Below are 21,632 nucleotides of genomic sequence, written 5' to 3'. Positions count from 1 at the left end.
GTTGGTAGATCTCCTAGACTTGGTAATTTTTAAAGTAGCTCCCTACCCAAAAAAGTGTGGGCACCTCTGCTATAGATTGATATAGTTTTTCCATAGGCATAGCATATTGATTTACCAATGCACAGATATGTCATTGATCCATTGAGATGGGCTTTTACAGTCTGTTGGCAAATTTATTATTGAATTCCGTCACATGAGAATGGACAGTGTAAACACTATGTGTAACATAGCTACATTATATACATGCATTATGAACAAATAATTTATGACAAGGAAGAAATTCCAGTTGTCAGTATTGCACAGTGAGACTGTTACCCATAACATTAAATGCAGGATGTGGTAATCCGCATTAAGGCCCAGTGCACACCGAGCGGATCCGCCGGCCGCATCCGCCTGAAAATCCGCTTGGCTAATGTAATTGAATGGGCTGGTGCACACCAGCGGTTTGAGGTTTTTAGCAAACCGCAAACGTGCCTCTTGCTGCACGTTTGCGGTTTGCTAAAAACCTCAAACCGCCGGTGTGCACCAGCTAGTGTTGGGCGAACATCTAGATGTTCGGGTTCGGGCCGAACAGGCCGAACATGGCCGCGATGTTCGGGTGTTCGACCCGAACTCCGAACATAATGGAAGTCAATGGGGACCCGAACTTTTGTGCTTTGTAAAGCCTCCTTATATGCTACATACCCCAAATTTACAGGGTATGTGCACCTTGGGAGTGGGTACAAGAGGAAAAAAAAATTTAGCAAAAAGAGCTTATAGTTTTTGAGAAAATCGATTTTAAAGTTTCAAAGGGAAAACTGTCTTTTAAATGCGGGAAATGTCTGTTTTCTTTGCACAGGTAACATGCTTTTTGTCGGCATGCAGTCATAAATGTAATACATATAAGAGGTTCCAGGAAAAGGGACCGGTAATGCTAACCCAGCAGCAGCACACGTGATGGAACAGGAGGAGGGTGGCGCAGGAGGAGAAGGCCACGCTTTGAGACACAACAACCCAGGCCTTGCATGAGGACAAGAAGCGTGCGGATAGCATGCTTTGTACCACCATGCAGTCATAAATGTAATAAAGATAAGTGGTTCAATAAACAGGGACCACGCGGCAACGCTAACCCAGCAGCAGCACACGTGATGGAACAGGAGGAGGCGCAGGAGGAGAAGGCCACGCTTTGTGAGACACAACAACCCAGGCCTTGCATGAGGACAAAAAGCGTGCGGATAGCATGCTTTGTACCGCCATGTAGTCATAAATGTAATAAAGATAAGAGGTTCAATAAACAGGGACCACGCGGCAACGCTAACCCAGCAGCAGCAGCAGCAGCAGCACACGTGATGGAACAGGAGGAGGCGCAGGAGGAGAAGGCCACGCTTTGTGAGACACAACAACCCAGGCCTTGCATGAGGACAAAAAGCGTGCGGATATAGCAGCAATGCTTTTTGCCGCCATGCAGTCATAAATGTAATACAGATGAGAGGTTCAATAAACAGGGACCGGAAACGCTAAACCATCCCAGATGTTCATCGGTCATGTTACTTGGTTGGGGTCCAGGAGTGTTGCGTAGTCGTTTCCAATCCAGGATTGATTCATTTTAATTTGAGTCAGACGGTCTGCATTTTCTGTGGAGAGGCGGATACGCCGATCTGTGATGATGCCTCCGGCAGCACTGAAACAGCGTTCCGACATAACGCTGGCTGCCGGGCAAGCCAGCACCTCTATTGCGTACATTGCCAGTTCGTGCCAGGTGTCTAGCTTCATGCCCGGTTTCAGGTCCAGCGGTGCCAGCCACAAATCCGTCTGTTCCTTTATTCCCCTCCAAATTTCCTCCCCTGTGTGCTGCTTATCCCCAAGGCAGATCAGCTTCAGCAACGCTTGCTGACGCATGCCAACAGCTGTGCTGCACTGCTTCCACGATCCTACTGCTGCTGGTGCTGGGTTAGCATTTCCGGATGAGGTACAGCTTTGAGATGCGTTGGAGGAGAAGGAGTCAGAGAGGTAGGTGCTGCTGTTGTTATCCAGCTGTTTGCGGCGTGGGCAACACCCGCGCCGTAGCAGGTGAGGAATCGCTGCCAGGCTCCACAAGGTTCACCCAGTGCGCGGTAAGGGAGATGTATCGACCCTGGCCGAACGCACTCGTCCAGGTGTCAGTGGTGAGGTGAACCTTGCAGGCAACGGCATTCTTCAAGCTTCGGGTTATTTAGCTGACCACGTGCTCATGCAACTCAGGCACTGCAGAGCGCGCAAAGTGGTAGCGGCTGGGAACCACGTAACGTGGGATGGCCACTGACATCATGCCCTTGAAGCTGTTTGTCTCCACCACTCGATATGGCAGCATTTCGCAGGCCAGAAGCTTGGCTATGCTGGCTGGCTGTTACTGCCACGGCCCGGGGGTCATTTGCTGGCAATTTCCTCTTGTGCTCAAACATCTCAGAAACAGACAACTCAACCGTAGCGCTGCACACCGAAGGGCTGTTGGTTGTTGTGTTTGATGAACACTGGGAGACCTCAAGAGCACTAGTCCGGAAAGTGACAGTGTCAGCATCGTCTGATGTTTGTGAATGTTGTGAACCACGCAATGGCTGGGCTACTGCTGCTGCTGAGGCGGGTCTGGTGGTGAGTCTGGTGAACCCAAGGGAGGCAGTGTTGCTGGTGGTACCCTGTCCTGCCGCGTTTGCCCACAGAGTGGGATGTTTGGATAGAATGTGGCGGCTCATGCTGGTGGTGGAGAGGTTGTTAATACTTTTCCCCCTGCTCAGGCGGGTCTTGCACACCTTGCAAATCGCCATGGTAACATCCTCAGTGCAGTCTTCAAAGAAAGCCCAGACTTTAACTGGCTGAGGACTCGGACCTCGTGCGTGATGTGCTGGTGCTGCTTAACCCACTGCTGGACGCTTGAGAGGTCATCCAAGTAATTATCTGGTCCTGTTCTTTTGGATCTGTGAGGGTTGTTGTCCTGGACAACATGGGCAGTATTGAGTGGGTTTTCTTGGGTGCTCCCCTGTGGCCTGTACGTGAACCGTCAGGGGAAACACCTCTTCCCTTGCCCCTCCCTCTTTCACCGGATTTCTTCCTCATTTCACTTATCCTTAAAGTACACGCTGACTGGCAGCAGTACAGTGGCAGTACAGAAATGCTATACAGTGGTGGGTGAGCGGTGTACCACTATTGTCAGCAGTGACACAGAGCACAATGCTATACAGTGGCGGGTGAGCGGTGTACTACTGTTCCCAGCAGACACAGAGTGGAAGTAAACACAATGCTATATAGTGTGGCTGAGCCGTGTACACAGAGTGGCATTAAACACAATGCTATATAGTCTGCTATATAGTCACCCCGAACAGGGTGATGTTCTGCAGAACCCGAACAGTGGCAAACACTGTTCGCCCAACACTACTGGGAGGGAACGCAGATTTTAGTACCTAAACACACGATACAACATGTTTTCCGGGGTCGGACTCTGAGGCACATACAGATGGTCCCGATCATCATCCTCATCATACAACTCTTCTCCTGAGTCTGACCCACCCACCACCTCTGCCACCCCAACATCCCCAGACACAGACCCCTCATCGTCCTCAACATTAACTTGGGATGCTGGCCTGAGCCAGACCTCCTCCTCCACATCAGGCCCCATCATCTCCTCAATGGCAGCCCTCATTAATCGCTCTGGCGACGGACTGATGGACACAACGTTCTCCTCCGGGGAGGGCTGCTGCTGACCACTGGCTGCTGGGGTGGATGTTATAGCTTGCGTGGGGCGTTGGCTGTTGCTGTTGTTGGGAGTGCTGCTCACAGCGGAGGTCTCTGGGGAACTCATGTTGAGCTCATATAGTGGTTGACGGTGAGTGGAGTATTACTGATCCCAGCAATATACACACTGACTGGCAGAGTACGCAATGCTATATAGTGTGGCTGAGCGAGGTACACAGAGTGGCAGTAAACAGAATGCTATATAGTGTGGCTGAGCGAGCGGTGTACCACTATTCCCAGCAGACACAGAACAGTGAACAGAATGCTATATAGTGTGGCTGAGCGAGCGGTGTACCACTATTCCCAGCAGACACAGAACAGTGAACAGAATGCTATATAGTGTGGATGAGCGAGCGGTGTACCACTATTCCCAGCAGACACAGAACAGTAAACAGAATGCTATATAGTGTGGCTGAGCGAGCGGTGTACCACTATTCCCAGCAGACACAGAACAGTGAACAGAATGCTATATAGTGTGGCTGAGCGAGCGGTGTACCACTATTCCCAGCAGACACAGAACAGTGAACAGAATGCTATATAGTGTGGCTGAGCGAGCGGTGTACTACTGTTCCCAGCAGACACAGAACAGTACACAGAATGCTATATAGTGTGGCTGAACGAGCGGTGTACTACTGTTCCCAGCAGACACAGAACAGTACACAGAATGCTATATAGTGTGGCTGAACGAGCGGTGTACCACTATTCCAAGCAGACACAGAACAGTGAACAGAATGCTATATAGTGTGGCTGAGCGAGCGGTGTACCACTATTCCCAGCAGACACAGAGTGGCAGTAAACAGAATGCTATATAGTGTGGCTGAGCGAGGTACACAGAGTGGCAGTAAACAGAATGCTATATAGTGTGGCTGTGCAAGCGGTGTACTACTATTCCCAGCAGACACAGAGTGGCAGTAAACAGAATGCTATATAGTGTGGCTGAGCGAGGTACACAGAGTGGCAGTAAACAGAATGCTGAGCGAGCGGTGTACTACTATTCCCAGCAGCGACACACAATGACTGGGGGGGACCCTGGCTAGCGTGGCTGGAGCGCGAACTACCCTGCCTGCCTACCCAAAGCTAAACCCACAGACAAATGGCGGAGATATGACGTGGTTCGGGTATTTATTTACCCGAACCACGTGACAGTTCGGCCAATCAGAGCGCGTTCGGGTCCGAACCACGTGACCCGTTCGGCCAATCACAGCGCTAGCCGAACGTTCGGGGAACGTTCGGCCATGCGCTCTTAGTTCGGCCATATGGCCGAACGGTTTGGCCGAGCACCGTCAGGTGTTCGGCCGAACTCGAACATCACCCGAACAGGGTGATGTTCTGCAGAACCCGAACAGTGGCGAACACTGTTCGCCCAACACTAGCACCAGCCCATTCAATTACATTGGCCAAGTGGATGCTCAGGCGGATGCGGCCGGCGGATCCCATGCAAATCCGCTCGGTGTGCACTGCGCCAAATCTCTGTCATCCACACCCAAAACTGCGAGCGTTTTGTGCATCTGCTAGCGATTTTGGTGTGCACTGGGCCTAAGTGGTAATTTCAGATTGCAGGTACAGTTTTGACTGTTCATTAAAGGACAACTGTAACGTGTGAAAACAAAAGAGTTAGATACTCACCTAGGAGAAGGAAAGGGTCTGGATCACTAAGAACCTTCTCATTCTTCTCTGTGTCCCTGCATTCCACCACTGAGCTCTTGTTCAAATCTTCCATTGGCTGCTTGCCTGCTCGGAAACACTCAGGTTTCTGTACTACACATGCGTGCATGCCATCTCCGTGGCCTTCCGAGGAGACCCAAAGGCCTTTTTGACATTAAAGTTTAAGGATAGAATGGGGAGCCTGGAGTCCTTTCTGTATGACATTATAATATGTGCATGATAAGAGATAAAGTAAATGTAGAAAAATAAAAGTCTACCAGAATACACCAAGTTAATTAGCAGCACCTGAAGCCGATTTGTAAAAGCAAATAGAAACTTGTCATATGTGTTTACATTACCCCTTTCTATGTGAGAGTTGTCATACATGTAGTACATAACTAAACGAGATGATTTTTTTTAAATTAGAAGTCAGAACAGATCATGGGGCTCTGCTAATACACAAGGTATAGTGCTTCAGTATTTACTGGTAAAGGATTTCAATAAATTTTTTATAATTTATAAACAAATTTGGATTAAAAAAGGATACTTTTTTAACTAAATTACATCTGATTTATCAAACATCATCAGAGTATTTTGCTTCACTCAACTTTCACTCATACTGTCCACATTTACAGTATGCAACTTCTAAAGGTTAATATAGCACTATTTTGATTCCCAGAAATGGTCCAATTGCTCTTGTGCAGTCAAAAAACTTTTCCTAGGATGAAACTAATAAAGCAGGGAATTTGGGCATCTGGTGTCTGGCTGGCAATACGGGTGCCGCTTGTGGTGAGTGGATAGCAGCAGTGAAGAGGAAATATTTGCTTGGCTTTACTATAACCAAGCACCAAGAGGTTAATTTGAGCACCAAATACAGGTGGATACTCAGCCAGAAATGTAAGAGAAACAGTGGGACAGCAGAAAAAGTTATAGGGCACCCAGGGTTTAGCTATTATGTGCTGGCTATTATATTCAGAACTGGCTTGCATTTCTCCCCAGAGTCCCCACTCACATCACTATTTTCCATTTTCCACTCCTGCACAGCCTCTCTCTTCAGGCTAGGACTTAATTTACACAATCTGGTTATGGAGATCATATCTCCCCCATAAAGCAATGCTAGGTGACTCACACACCAGAGCCACCCCATGGTTAAAGCCCAAAAGACAATGACGCACATCTCAGAAGGGAGGACATTGCGAATCCCTCTCCCTATGGAAAATAGCATTGAGAAATGCATGGCAGTACTGAACTAGCCAGCACTAGTCTGTCTTGCTTGCTTGCTGAAATGGGAACAGAGGTGCCAGTACCAAGTTAAAATGCATTGGAAAGAGTATAAAAGAGGAGGTAGTGGTGGACTTACCTCCCCATTCAGTAGACACAGATTCTGTCGATTTTTTGGTCAACAATAATTTATTCAAAAGCGAAAAAGGCGCTTTGGCTTTCCCATTGACCTGTCCTAGCTTTTATACACCTGTTATTGCCTGATGGAGTGGGTTTGAGCCTGCAAAACACGTTAAATTATGGAGGTTTTTTTTTAATAAATAATTTTTGACCCAAAAAATCAAAAGAATTTGTGTCTACTGAATGGGGAGATAAGTCCATGTTACGAGGACGGACAGGCTGTTGACCCTGACACCAGTGGTTGGTGTGGGCTCTCCCAGGGCGCGGAGTCTAAGTGGCTATGGGTTTTCACCAGAGCACCCCGCAAGGGATGATGGGCCACTAGCCCTAGTGGGCAACGGACTACTTTCAGCTGCCTATTAGCCACCAGGTCGCAGCCCCCAGTATTGCCCCACCGGAGGCAGAGAGAACAACCGAGTCCGATGTGAGAGGCTGGGAGCGTAGTCGAGTAAACAGGCACAGGTCCAGGCAGGCGGCAGACAGGCATAAGCAGGTAAACAACCACAGGTCGAGGCAAGCGGCAGACAGGCGTAAACAGGTAAACAGGCACAGGTTGAGGCAGGCGGCAGAAAAAACGTAATCAGGAACAAGCCGAGGTCAGATACCAGAGAATCAGATAACAATGTAAAGCAGGCAAATACCAACTAGCTGTAATGAAGTAACAGCACTGAGTGGCTGCAACCAGGAACCTTTATACAGTTTTTGAATCTGGCCCCAGATTATGCGTCAACGTGTACGCGCATGCGCGTTAATGCATATGCGCATTAGAAGCATACTTATGTACGCATGTGCGCGCACGCATACACCATAACAGCGTACCCGGAAGTTGCTACAGCACATAAAACACAGAGCGCACACACGCTTAAGCACAGGACGCTGATGACGGGGATCAGAATGCCGAGAATGATAACAGTCCACCACCATCTCTTCTTTTAAATGTTTTTTAATTCATTTTTTCCTGGTACTGGCACCTCTTTCTCCATTTCAACGCTTCATAGCTTCATAGTTAGGTCACTGGAGATAGTTTTAAATGTAAATAATCAGAGTACTATACAAAGAAGTGCATTTAGTATCGTATTCATTTTTTTTTTTTTTACAATACAACAGAATTTGTTTTAAAATGGAAATAACAGAGCTATGGACTCTGATAATGAATTTGCTATGCAGCCAAGGTGTTACAACTCTGCACTTGCCCCATAGGTTTATAGCATAAACTGTACTTTTTTCTTTTAACTTTCAGATCTAGAAATAGACTTTATTTGCCAGGATCAATACTACACTTGGTGTACAAAAGCTAAGCACAGATTTTTAGTGTCTGGTCATAATTGTTTGTTGTGAAGATCAAAAAAGTGCTGAGAACAGCAGCAGAGCTTGCAGATGGAAATGGCTCCACTCTGGTCACTTGTTTGGAACTTGGAAGCTCATTAAGTTTTTACAGACACTTTGCAGAAATCATTTTCTCAGAAAGTAAACCATAAACCTTGAGGAGAACAAAACAGAGTGAAAGCTTGGCTTTCTCTTCTCTGATTGAAAGCTTTTCAAATAAAGACATAGAAACACATTTAAGTCACTTGCCTTTCAAAAACCTTATTTTTCAAAGTGTATAATTTAACCTTTCTTTTATATGGAGCAACCATATTGTTAAAGCAGAACTGAAGACAATCAGTTCACGTCAGTAATTCACAGGAACGAGCTGCAAAGTAAAATTTGCCATAGAGAAAGCTCTTGTACTTATTATTTATTCATCTTTGCTGGTGAAATGCTCCATGCACTCCCAGAGAAGCAGGCATCATTTTGAATGGCACATTATCAGGTCAGGAGGCCTTGTCCTGCTATGGAACCGCATGCTCCCTATGGCTAGTTTGCTACCTGGCCAACACTCGCTGCAGAACAGGTACGCACATAATTAGCAGTGAACCTGACACAGATGTAGCCAGCCACATTTACACCATCTCCGATAAATTTTGCACATGCTTGAATGCAATACTGGCCCATCAAGCGCTGTAAATAACAAAAGGTAGCTTCTATTGTGAAGAAAGGCAGTACTCTTATAAATTTACTATTTTGGAATTCCTCCACTTTTCATCATTCTAGCAATAGTCATGGGGCAGGGAATGAGTGAAAATAACCCCAATTAATAACACAGGCAACGGTATTATTTGAAATACAAAAAAAGAAAACCTGCATTTCTGGCAAAATTAGTAGAAATTGCAGCCTCAATATTCAGTTGACTGCTGTCACACTTAAAAAGAAAAAAATAAGGCAAGTCTGAAATTTCCGTCACCTCTGCCATTTTCTACATTCCTAAATACCAGTGTTTTACTACTACACAATGCTACTTCACTGAACGTTTTATTTTTGTCTGCAAATTTTGAAAATTACATTACAAAAAAAGTTCATGATTCTATAATTGGTTTTGACACTTACTATTGAACATTAAATGCTGGTGCCATAAGAAATAAAAATTGTGCATATTGCAAATGGGGGTACATAATACAGAGGTGGTAAACAACATAAATGTGATAATGACTAATACAGAGTAACAGCAATTACAAGAAACAGAAGGGAGATACCCCGGGAAATGTATCCTTTTAATGTAAAAGACTAGGAGAGACACAACATAAATCTATCTCCATAGGCATCCAAGCTCTGCTAAAAGCAAAGCTTGGTTAGAGGCTTATAGGGGTGACCTAAATTAGATTGTATACTTGCCTGAAAAAAAGTTTGAGTTTAAGGGTTTAATTAAATCATTGAAGAACAGGATGTTTTGAAAGGGAAGTACAGAGGAAGAGAGAAGCTTATGAATAGTTGTGTATACATGCATTTGAAGAGATGCTGTAAGTATAATGAACTCTCCTCTACTTTTTACGCACTGGACCATCCTTTGCTTCTCTAAATCCTCTCCTCTCTGGGCATCCTGGATGTTGCTCTCCCCTGATAGGGGGGATGGGAGTCTTCAGAGTTGTACACACCAGCAACATCTCCTACTTGCACTCTCTCTCTGTTGTGGTATTCCAAAGCTTGGTCCTCAGATCCCTTCTCTTCTCTATCTATACTTTATGTTCTTGTGCAATTTATCAGCTTCTTTGGTTTTCAGTATTACCTATATGATGATGATAACCACCTGTTTCCTGACTGCTGATGCCATAACAGCCGGTGTCACCAACTGTCCTAATGCTATCTCCTCTTTAATGTCCTAAAGCTTTTTAGAACATAACATGGACAGAAGTGAAATAGTTATATTTCCACCATGTTAAATCCTGAGCCTTACTTAATAATTAGGGTCACCAGTTGATATATTTCAGGAATCAGTGTTGAGAGATGTTAGGGCACAGATCTATCCTGGAGTTTCATCCAATTTGAGTGAAAAAGAAATGAAGGCGTTAAAATGGTTGAAATCGAGAAAGGATCCCATAATAAAAAAAGCCAAAAAGGGGGTAATATTGTAGCCATTAGTAGGCAATATTATGTTAAAGAGGCCCAAAGACAATTGTTAGATGAAAGCTCTTATTTGAAATTAAAAATGAATCCTACAAAGAAATTCCAGGATGGGCTGTGTGCCTTACTTAGAAAGGGAGTGACTAAGAACTACTCGAGTCAAAAATTGGGTGAACAATTGTTCATAGAATGCCCACGGTATCCTGTGTGGTATTTTTTGCCTAAAATACATAAGTCCCTGGTCGGTCCCCCAGGACGACCAATTGTGTCAGCGAGGGGCTCGGTGACTGAGCCCTTCTCGAAGTACATTGACCACACCCTTAGACCCTTCTTGGAGGATATTCCCTCTTATTTGAAGGACTCTACTGCAGTACTGAAATTAGTAGATGAATGGGAGTTAAGTTATGAATATAGTCTGGCAAGTATTAATGTTGTCAATTTATATGAAAGTATCCCACAGGAGAAAGGAGTTATTGCAGTTGAGGAAATCTTAAGGAGAAAGGAAAAAGATGCAGGTTATATCTCCTTAATAGGAGAATGTCTTACGTGGGTATTGCATTCCAATGCCTTTAAGTTTTGGGGAGAATGAATTCAGAAAGTGACGGGGACAGCGATGGTGACCCCTGTGGCCCCTGTCCTTGGAAATCTGTACCTATCCTTATGGGAACAAGAATACATTTATAGTTCTCGTAATCCATACAGACAATGACTGGGTGTGTGGAAGAGGTATGTAGATGACATCTTGGTCATGTGGGGTTCGACCAGGGACAACTTAATGGAGTTTGTTGAGTACTTACAGGATAACACATTTGAGCTATCCTTCACGAGCGAATGGGAAGGAAAAGATCTCACATTCCTGAATTTGAGATTGGTGGTGGAGAATCAAAAAGTGGCGACGGAGGGTTATAGGAAACCGACCGCTACAAACTCGGTTTTACATGGAGGGAGTTATCATCCAAAACATACAATTGAGGGAATTCCATATAGTCAATTTGTAAGGTTACGCAGGAATAATTCCGATTACACTACATTTTTGGAACAGGCTTTTGATCTGAAAGAGAGACTTCTAGCAAGAGGTTACCAGGAGAAAAATATACAGCAGGCACTTGAAAAAGCTTCAAAGCTTGATCGAGCAGGATTGCTCAATTATAAAACAAGGAAAAAGAATAAAGATATGTTTCTGTTTGTTTTTGATTATAATTGTATGTTTAAAAATATTAAAGAGATTATTTTTAGGCATTGGCCGATTCTGAAAGATGACAGAGACATCTCTCAGAATAAAAAAATAATCCTTTGATCACGTTTAGAAGGTGCAAAACAATAGGAAGTCGAATTACACAGAGTGAATTCCGTAATGTCAATCAAGATACCTGGTTAGATACGATGAGGTTCAAGGGTTCTAGCGCCTGTGGCCATTGTGTGGCTTGTCCAAATATGGCAAGAGGGGAGGTGTTTCAGTTAGGCCGAATAGAATGGAAAATTAAGACCCTGATTACATGTAAAACGGAGATTGTAGTCTATACTATCCTTTGCAGTTGTAATAGGTATTATATTGGTATGACAACAAGAAGTCAAAGGAGATGAATTAGAGAACAAATTGGTTAGTTCAGGAGTGGGATGTCCACGATTAATTGAACATATGAATGAAAAACATGGTGGGAGGATCTCAGAAATTAAAGGAATAGGTCTATTACATATCCCCCTAAGTAGCCAAGGTGGAGATAGGGAAAATACTATGTTACAAAGAGAAGCATGGTTAATTAGTATTACCGAAGCCTTGGGCCCATTAGAACTCAATGAGCAGAATGACTTGACGTGTTTTCTATAGTCTGTAGAATATTATGTCTACGAATTGTGTCATACTAACTTTTTCAATCCCCCTAGCTCTCTTACTGATAGTGCAAAAAGATTAAGAAATATTGAATATGTACAGACTGATGGACCCTGGAGGTCTATTTTGATGAATTGACTTTATCATATCTAATGCAGCCTAATCTTTGTCCGATTTTTATGTGTGTCCCATGTGACCGACTCCTTTTAATTATGGACTTTTTGATGATAGATTTTTGGTAATTAATATTTCTAATAGATAATAGAGTTGATGTTGTTAGTATTAAGCAATATTTAATAATGGATATTGTTCAGTAAGGTAGATGGGATTTAGAACAGCACTTTTTCACTTTGCTGCTAGCTGGGTGGAGGAATGGTGTTAGGAATGTTTTTTCCTCTTTCCCCCTTTTCCTTTCCCCACGTCTGCTTCCTGATTGATCTGGTGGATGGAAGCACTGATGCACATGCAAGGCATGCCCCTTTTAGATGCAGTTAGCATCTTGGCCACAAGGTGGACACATGTGCAGATTCTTAGGCCACACGTGTACACAGAGCGGTTGCTTAGCAGCCGCATAGTGCGCACCCAGGGCGGAAGTACGTTGGCAATAGGATGAAAGTGAGTGCGACGGCGTTACGCTTGAAAAGGCAGAAGACGCCGACACAAGCTCACTAAGGCCAACGATGCGCCCACAACAGATGCGGTAGCTGGGCCTGCCGAGAGTGAGCCTCGGGACCCAGTACGTGCGACACCGCCCCTGTGATGAGGCCCCCACAAAGGAAAGGTGAAACGGCTGTTAGGGCAGCCGCCCTGGACTGCCCTTAGGGCTAGTGGTGCTCAAATACCCCTTTTCAAAATTCGAGTTAGGTCGAATTCGAATAGTAAATTATTCGAGATCAGTCGAATATTCGAGTCGAATAATTTTTACTATTCGATTCGACCTCGGAATTCGAGCTTACTATTCGAGTCGGTATTCGAGCTCATTATTCGAGCTGACTATTCGAAATGGCCTTAAATAGCTTCCAACACTTGTTTTGAGGGTGAATGATGCAAGAAACCTCTTTTTTTCCAAGTAACAACAGCAAGTGATTATGTGGGGATGTTCCTTTAAAAAAAAAAAGTTGAAAAGAGAAGTTGTGTCCAGAAATTTGTTCAGTACTGTATATACTTCTTCTTCTTCTTCTTTATCTTCTATATCTTCTTCTTCTTCTTCTATATCTTCTTCTTCTATATCTTCTTCTTCTATATCTTCTTCTATATCTTCTTCTTTTATATTGTATTCTTATTCTTATTCTTCATCTTCTTCATCATCATCTTCTTCATCATCATCTTCTTCTTCTTCATCTTCTTTTTCTTCATCTTCTTCATCTTCTTCTTCATCTTCTTCTTCATCTTCTTCATCTTCTTCTTCATCTTCTTCATCTTCTTCATCTTCTTCTTCTTCTTCTACATCTACTTCATCTTCAACTTCTTCATCTTCTTCTTCTTCTTCATCTTCTTCATCTTCTTCATCTTCTTCATCTTCTTCATCATCATCTTCTTCTTCTTCATCTTCTTCTTCTTCATCATCTTCATCTTCTTCTTCATCTTCTTCTTCTTCATCATCTTCATCTTCTTCTTCTTCATCTTCTTCATCTTCTTCATCTTCATCTTCTTCATCTTCTTCTTCTTCTTCTTCATCTTCTTCATCATCATCTTCTTCTTCTTCATCTTCTTTTTCTTCATCTTCTTCATCTTCTTCTTCATCTTCTTCATCTTCTTCTTCATCTTCTTCATCTTCTTCATCTTCTTCTTCTTCTTCTTCTACATCTACTTCATCTTCAACTTCTTCATCTTCTTCTTCTTCTTCATCTTCTTCATCATCTTCATCTTCTTCATCTTCTTCATCTTCTTCATCTTCTTCTTCTTCATCATCTTCATCATCTTCTTCATCTTCTTCTTCTTCATCATCTTCATCTTCTTCTTCTTCATCTTCTTCATCTTCTTCATCTTCATCTTCTTCATCTTCTTCTTTTTCTTCTTCATCTTCTTCATCTTCTTCTTCATCTTCTTCTTCTTCTTCATCATCTTCATCTTCTTCATCTTCATCTTCTTCATCTTCTTCATCTTCTTCTTCTTCATCATCTTCATCTTCTTCTTCATCTTCTTCTTCTTCATCATCTTCATCTTCTTCTTCTTCATCTTCTTCTTCTTCATCATCTTCATCTTCTTCTTCTTCATCTTCTTCATCTTCTTCTATATCTTCTTCTTCTTCACTTATTTCTCTTTTCAAATTTTTTTTTTTAAAGAAATGCAGCTATTTTTGAGCGTAACAAATAGCTGGTGGCGCACGCATGTTGGAAGCGCCATTGTATGTGCTCCCTGGCAGTGGAAACACACAGACAGCAGGAGGTAAATTCAGCAGCAGGAGGAGGAGGATGAGTGTGTGGCAGCAGGCAGTCAATGAGGCAGGCAGCGTGACATAATAGCCCTGGTACCTAGCGGTGATACCAGGGCTGTAAATAAACACAGCAGGCAGGAGGTCCCAGACAGCGGTCGTGCAGCCCACATTGTGTCCAATACACAACTGGGACAACACAGTTTTCAACCCGGGCACCTCAGAAAAATTAAACCTTTTTTTTTTTTTTTTTTTATGGTTTTGTAGTTTTGGTTTTACAACCAATTACACAGATATAGCTATTTTTTGACGTAATAGCTGGTGGCAGAGTGGCAGCAGAAGGTAAATCTGTGTACCCTGGCGTTGGGAAACACAGACAGACAGACAGCAGCAGCAGCAGCAGGAGGAATGAAGGAGTAATGTGAGCAGCTATTGTTTGACGTAATAGCTGGTGGCAGAGTGGCAGCAGAAGGTAAATCTGTGTACCCTGGCGTTGGGAAACACAGACAGAGAGCAGCATCAGCAGGAGGAATGGAGGAGTAGTGTGAGTGTGGCAGCAGGCAGGCAGCGTGACATAATAGCCCTGGTACCTAGCGGTGATACCAGGCCGTAAATGAACACAACAGGAGGTCCCAGACAGCGGTCGTGCAGTCCACATCGTGTCCAATACACAACTGGGACAACACAGTTTTCAACCCGGGCACCTCAGAAAAATTAAACCTTTTTTTTTTTTTTTATGGTTTTTTGGTTTTGTTTGTAAAACAAATTACACAGATATATAGCTATTGTTTGACGTAATAGCTGGTGGCAGAGTGGCAGCAGAAGGTAAATCTGTGTACCCTGGCAGTGGGAAACACAGACAGACAGCAGAAGGGCAGTACACAGCAGCCCACTGTAGGTGTAAAATGTGTGGCTGCAGGCGACGTAATAGTCAAAGTGAACCAGGCTGGCTTAGTGAGCAGGAGCCAGGAGGTGGTAAAGGGTGGTAAGGCACATTAACGATGGTTCTTAGCCAGTTCATGTCCCCCTCTCGCCGACAACAGGGGCCAGGAACTCGCCTTCCACCCACGCCTGGTTCATCTTGAGAAACGTCAGTCTGTCCACAGACTTGTGAGACAGACGTGAGCGTTTCTCGGTGACCACACCACCAGCTGCACTGAAGCAGCGCTCGGACAGCACGATGGAAGGGGGGCAGGACAGCACTTCCAGGGCGTACTGCGCCAGCTCGCTCCAGATCTCCAGGCGCTTGACCCAATACTCCATGGGATCAACAGGGGCATCGCTGTCAAGCCCGCTGTAGGACCCCATGTAGTCAGCCACCATGCGGGTCAGGCGCTGGCTGTGACCGGTGGAGGATGCTGCTGCATGCACCTCCTCTCTAGTCACTGCTGCCGGAGCCTCTACAGTCCTGTAGAGCTCGTGGCTGAGAGACAGCAGGTCTGTGGGGCGCTTGCTGCTGGATGCAGGCACCTGCTGCTGCCTCTGTGCTGGCTGCTGGACAGTGGGGGTGGAAGGCTGGGGGAAGGCTTCCTCCAAGCGCTCAACAAGGGCCTGCTGCAAGCTCCTTATTTGTTGCGCTGGGTCTCCTCCTGCAGGCGGCAGGAACTGGCTCAACTTCCCCTTGAGGCGTGGGTCCAACATCATGCTGATCCAGATGTCCTCCCTCTGCTTCATCTGGATCACCCTGGGGTCTCTGCGCAGGCACGTCAGCATGTGCGCTGCCATTGGGAAGAGGCGGGCCACGTCTGCTGGCACATCGACGGCAGTGCTGCTGTCCTCATCCTCCTCCTCTGCCTCGTCAGCCTCATCCTCTCTCCACCCCCGCACCAACTCAGCTGCACTGTGCTGATCCCCCTCATCAGCAGCAAGGTCAGGGACCTCCACCAAGTCCTCCTCCTCCTCCCCCTCAGAGGTGGACTGTGCAGCTGCTTGCCGCTCCTGCTGGTCCAAGGCTGCCGCTCCCTGTTCCAGCAAAGCATCGAGGGCCCTGTTCAGCAGACAAACCAGGGGCACCCACTCGCAGACCATAGCATGGTCCCTGCTCACCATGTTAGTGGCCTGCAGAAAGGGAGCCAGCACTAAGCACACCTGCTGCATGTGCCTCCAGTCATCATCGGGGACGATGGACGGGATGTTGCTGGTCTTGTCCCTTCTCTGAGCGGCGGAAACAGTGGCCAGGGCAAGGTACTGTTTGACAGCGCGCTTCTGTTCAACCAGACGCTCCAACATCGCCAGGGTGGAGTTCCAGCGAGTCGGAACGTCAAGGATCAGCCGATGGCGTGGCAGATCCAGCTCCTTTTGCACGTCTTCCAGGCTCGCACAGGCTGCAGCCGAGCGCCGGAAGTGACGCATAACGTTCCTTGCCGTTTCCAGCAGTTCGCCCATCCCCTGGTAGGTGCGCAAGAACTTCTGCACCACCAGGTTCAGCACGTGGGCAAGACAGGGGATGTGGGTCAGGTTTCCCCTGTCTATTGCGGCAACCAGATTGGCCCCATTGTCGGCCACCACCTCTCCGACTCTGAGGCCTCTGGGGGTCAGCCAAATCCTCTCCTGCTCCTGGAGTTTGGCCAACACATGGGTTGCCGTCAGCTTGGTCTTCCCAAGGCTGACCAAGTGCAGCAGCGCTTGGCAGTGGCGGGCCTTCACGCTGCTGCTGAGGCGGGGGGTTTGGCCAGGTGTGCCGGAGGATGGCAGAGGATCGGAGGAACCTGCTGCAGTTCCCCTGACCCTGCGGGGTGGCACCACCCACTGTGTTGCTGCTGCTGCTGTGCCCGCTGCTGCTCTCCCATCCTCACCCCCTTCCACCAAGCTGACCCAGTGGACAGTGAAGGACAGGTAGCGGCCTGTCCCGAAGCGGCTGCTCCAGGAGTCCATGGTGACGTGGACCCTTTCACCAACCGCGTGCTCCAGCCCTCGCTCCACATTGGCCATCACAAAGCGGTGCAGTGCAGGAATGGCCTTGTGGGAGAAAAAGTGTCTGCTGGGGAGCTGCCAGTCTGGGGCTGCGCAAGCAAGCAGCGCACGAATGTCGCTCCCCTCCTGCACGAGCGTGTACGGCAGGAGTTGGGAGCACATGGCCCGTGCCAGCAAGCCGTTCAGCTGCCGCACGCGACGGCTGCTGGGAGGCAGAGCCCTAACCACCCCCTGGAAGGACTCGCTCAAAAGGCTCTGGCGTGGCCTTTTGCTGGCACGGGAATCAGCAGACACAGCGGAGGAGGCCACTGAGGACTGGCTGCCAGAACAGGCCTCAGTGTCGGCGGCAGGAGTTGCAGAGGGGGGAGGAGCAGTGCGTTTCCGCACTCCTGCTGGTGCTGCTGGAGGAGCAGGAGGGCGGGTGGCTGCTGTTGCTGCTGCTGCTGAAGGCTGTGCAGTGATGGGTGTGGTGCCACTGCCAGCACCAGATGCCTTCAGCCTCTGGAACTCCTGATGCTGGTGGAAATGTTTCGCAGCAAGGTGGTTGATGAGCGAGCTGGTGCAGAACTTTAAGGGGTCTGCACCTCTGCTCAACTTCCGCTGACAGTGGTTGCAAGTGGCGTACTTGCTGTACACTGTGGGCATGGTGAAAAAGCGCCAGATTGGTGACAGAAACATCCCCCTACGGCATGGAAGCGCTGCTGCCTGTCTCCCTGTGGTGGTTGGGGGGGGGGCTTGGGGGGCTTGGGTGCGGCTGGTGGTGGTACTGGCAGATGCTGCTGCTGCTGCTGCTGAGCCTGAGACACCAGCAGGCTGTGGGACCTGCCTACTGCTGCTGCCAATGCTTGCAATGATGCGCCTCCTTGCAAGGCCCACAAGAGCATCCTCCTCCTCCTCCTCAGAGCTGCTGAGGACGACATCCCCTGGAGGTGGTGGCACCCAGTCTCTGTCTGTCACCGGGTCATCATCATCCTCCCCCTCCTGAAACATGTCCTGCTGGGATGAGGACCCCCCAAACTCCTCTCCTGATGCATGGATGGGCTGCTTGACTGTCGCCACAGTCTTGCTGTCCAATCCCTCATCCCCCAAAGTGCCCATCAGCATCTCCTCCTCAAAATCGCCAACAACAGCAGACAATTGACTCATGATGCCTGGGGTCAAAAGACTGCTGAATGACAGGTCGCCAACTGACGGTGAACTGGCCTCCTCCCCAGGCCCTGCTGGGCGGCTGCTGCGAACAGGGGTGGTGGTGGTGGTGGTGAGGGTGGAGGCCTCAGATGCAGAGCTGATGGCGGGCTGCTCATCCTCCGTCATGAGTTGCACCACAGTGTCTGCATGCTTTTCCTCAATGGGACGTTTCCGACCCGGCTGGAGGAAAATCGGAGCAGGTGCTACACGCTGCTGCTGCTGTGTCTCTGCAGCGTGAGTTGCAGATGCTCCTGCTGGGCGGCGCCCAAGGCGTCCACGGCCAGTGGCTATGGGAGGAATGTTAGCCACTGACGCTGCTGCTGCTGCTACTGCGGAACTGTGCATGGTGGCGCGCCCGCGCCCGCGGCTTGCCACAATGCTGCTCCCTCTCCTCCTGATTCCCTTGCTGCCCTTCCCCTTGCCCAAACCGCGCTGGCTGCCACTTCCAGACATCTTCGATGTTTTGGGCGTATAGACAAAAGTTTTTTAAAAGGGCGGGTGAAAAGTGGGGTACTTTAATGGAGTGGGTTGGTGGGTGAGGTGACTGAGTGAGTGTCCCTAGTACAGTAAGTAAGTAGTAACAGTCAGGAAGTACAACTAGCAGTTACAACTTACAATAATCAGTAGTAATCACAAGTAAATTTAGTGTGTGTACACTACAGACAGTGAGTGCACGCACGCGCAAACACGCGCAGGAGCTAGCCTATGAACAGTGACTGAGTGAGTGTCCCTAGTACAGTAAGTAAGTAAGTAGTAACAGTCAGTAAGTACAACTAACTAATTACAATAATCAATCAGTTATCAGAAGAAAATAGAGTGTGTGTAGTGTGTACACAGACAGTGAGTGCACACACGCAGGAGCTAGTAGCCTATGAACAGTGACTGAGTGTCCTAGACTCCTAGTACAGTAAGTAGTAACAGTAAGTACAACTAACTAATTACAATAATCAATCAGTTATCAGAAGGAAATAGAGTGTGTGTAGTGTGTACACAGACAGTGAGTGCACACACGCAGGAGCTAGTAGCCTATGAACAGTGACTGAGTGTCCGAGACTCCTAGTACAGTAAGTAGTAACAGTGAGTACAACTAACTAATTACAATATTCAATTACAATAATCAATCAGTTATCAGAACTTGGAAATAGAGTGTGTGTAGTGTGTACACAGACAGTGAATGCACACACGCAGGAGCAGCTAGTAGCCTATGAACAGTGACTGAGTGTCCTAGACTCCTAGTACAGTAAGTAGTAACAGTAAGTACAACTAACTAATTACAATAATCAATCAGTTATCAAAAGGAAATAGAGTGTGTGTAGTGTGTACACAGACAGTGAGTGCACACACGCAGGAGCTAGTAGCCTATGAACAGTGACTGAGTGTCCTAGACTCCTAGTACAGTAAGTAGTAACAGTAAGTACAACTAACTAATTACAATAATCAATCAGTTATCAAAAGGAAATAGAGTGTGTGTAGTGTGTACACAGACAGTGAGTGCACACACGCAGGAGCTAGTAGCCTATGAACAGTGACTGAGTGTCCTAGACTCCTAGTACAGTAAGTAGTAACAGTAAGTACAACTAACTAATTACAATAATCAATCAGTTATCAGAAGGAAATAGAGTGTGTGTAGTGTGTACACAGACAGTGAGTGCACACACGCAGAAGCTAGTAGCCTATGAACAGTGACTGAGTGTCCGAGACTCCTAGTACAGTAAGTAGTAACAGTGAGTACAACTAACTAATTACAATATTCAATTTCAATAATCAATCAGTTATCAGAACTTGGAAATAGAGTGTGTGTAGTGTGTACACAGACAGTGAGTGCACACACGCAGGAGCAGCTAGTAGCCTATGAACAGTGACAGTGAGTGTCCTAGTACAGTTACAGTATATAACTACAATACTAATACAATCAGTAGTAAAGGACAGCAGAAATACTGGTATAGAATAGAGAGAAATAAACAGAGGACAGGAGGACAGCTGCCCACACAGGCAGGCCCTGAGGCCTAAAGCTGTAAGCCTGCAGCAGCTGTGTCTGTCTCTATGTAACACAAAAGCTACTAACTAAAATACAATGTCTAACTAACTAACAACAATATAGGTGTGTATAGGAGGTGTATGTGAGCAAAAACGCTAGGTAAATGACCACAATAAAGCTCTTGCTAAGCCAAAGCACAAAGGAGCAACTCTCTCTCTATGCAAGTCTCAGGCAAGGACGGAGAAACGTAACATGGCGGCCGCTATTTATAGGGTAGGGGCTGGCCAGGGTCCCCCTCTGTGATTGGCTGCCGTCAGAGGGCCTGGGAGCCCTCTGATTGGCTCTAAGGACATCAATCTGGGCTATGACGCTATTCGAGCTCGGTACCGAGCTCGAATAGCGCCGTTTGCTCGAATAGCTCGAATAGTGAATGGGCTATTCGAGTGTACGCGAATAGCCCATTCGAATAGCTGCAGCTATTCGGAGCTCGAATACCGAGCTCGAATAGCTGAAAAAGAGCTCGAATATTCGAGCTACTCGAATATTCGAGCTCTGCTGAGCACCACTGCTTAGGGCATCCGCGCTTCCATCCAGATCCACAACTGCCACCACATGGTTACGCAAGTATTGCCTGCACTGCTGTAATCTCTGCTTCACGCATGTTTTTCTGCTCCGCTTGCTGCTTACAAGCTTGAGCTGGCCACAGTATGCATGAACTAAAGTGCAGTCTTTCTAGCCACAGGTTGCTGGATGCATAGTATGTGACTTTGAAACAAAGTGCATGGTGAACAATTAAAGTGGTGTCAGAATTTTATCCTGAAGTGCCTGCAAGACTTTTTTCTCTTGCAGTTTAGTAATCAGTGTGTATAAAACTTCTTCAATCCCTGTTTCCCTGGCCTGATGCCTAGGTGTAATAATCGAGTCGAATCATAGAAACTGAGCATTGACTTACTACTATCTGCCTCCTGCCACCTCCACCTAAGGAGGATTTCCAACATTTGTCTCTTACCCATGATGCAACAAAACTACTTGAGCATTTCCTAATTTTTCATGTCTTAATTACTGCTACTCCCTCCTTTGTGGTCTACCTGCTAGCCTGTGGCATCCTCCAGTCCATCATG

At 46.7% G+C, this 21,632-nt stretch overlaps 1 protein-coding gene across 1 annotated transcript in view; it reads left to right on the top strand.

Moving 5' to 3' along the window:
- GABRA5 (gamma-aminobutyric acid type A receptor subunit alpha5) overlaps nt 1-21,632 on the top strand; it is a 380,379-nt gene that overhangs the window by 331,958 nt on the left and 26,789 nt on the right. The gene's annotated exons all lie outside the window — the stretch shown is intronic.

Source organism: Hyperolius riggenbachi, chromosome 2 (genome assembly GCF_040937935.1).
Source record: "Hyperolius riggenbachi isolate aHypRig1 chromosome 2, aHypRig1.pri, whole genome shotgun sequence".
Lineage (NCBI taxonomy): Eukaryota > Metazoa > Chordata > Amphibia > Anura > Hyperoliidae > Hyperolius > Hyperolius riggenbachi.
Note: the sequence above shows the minus strand (reverse complement) of the source record. Positions and strands in the feature narration are given on the sequence as shown.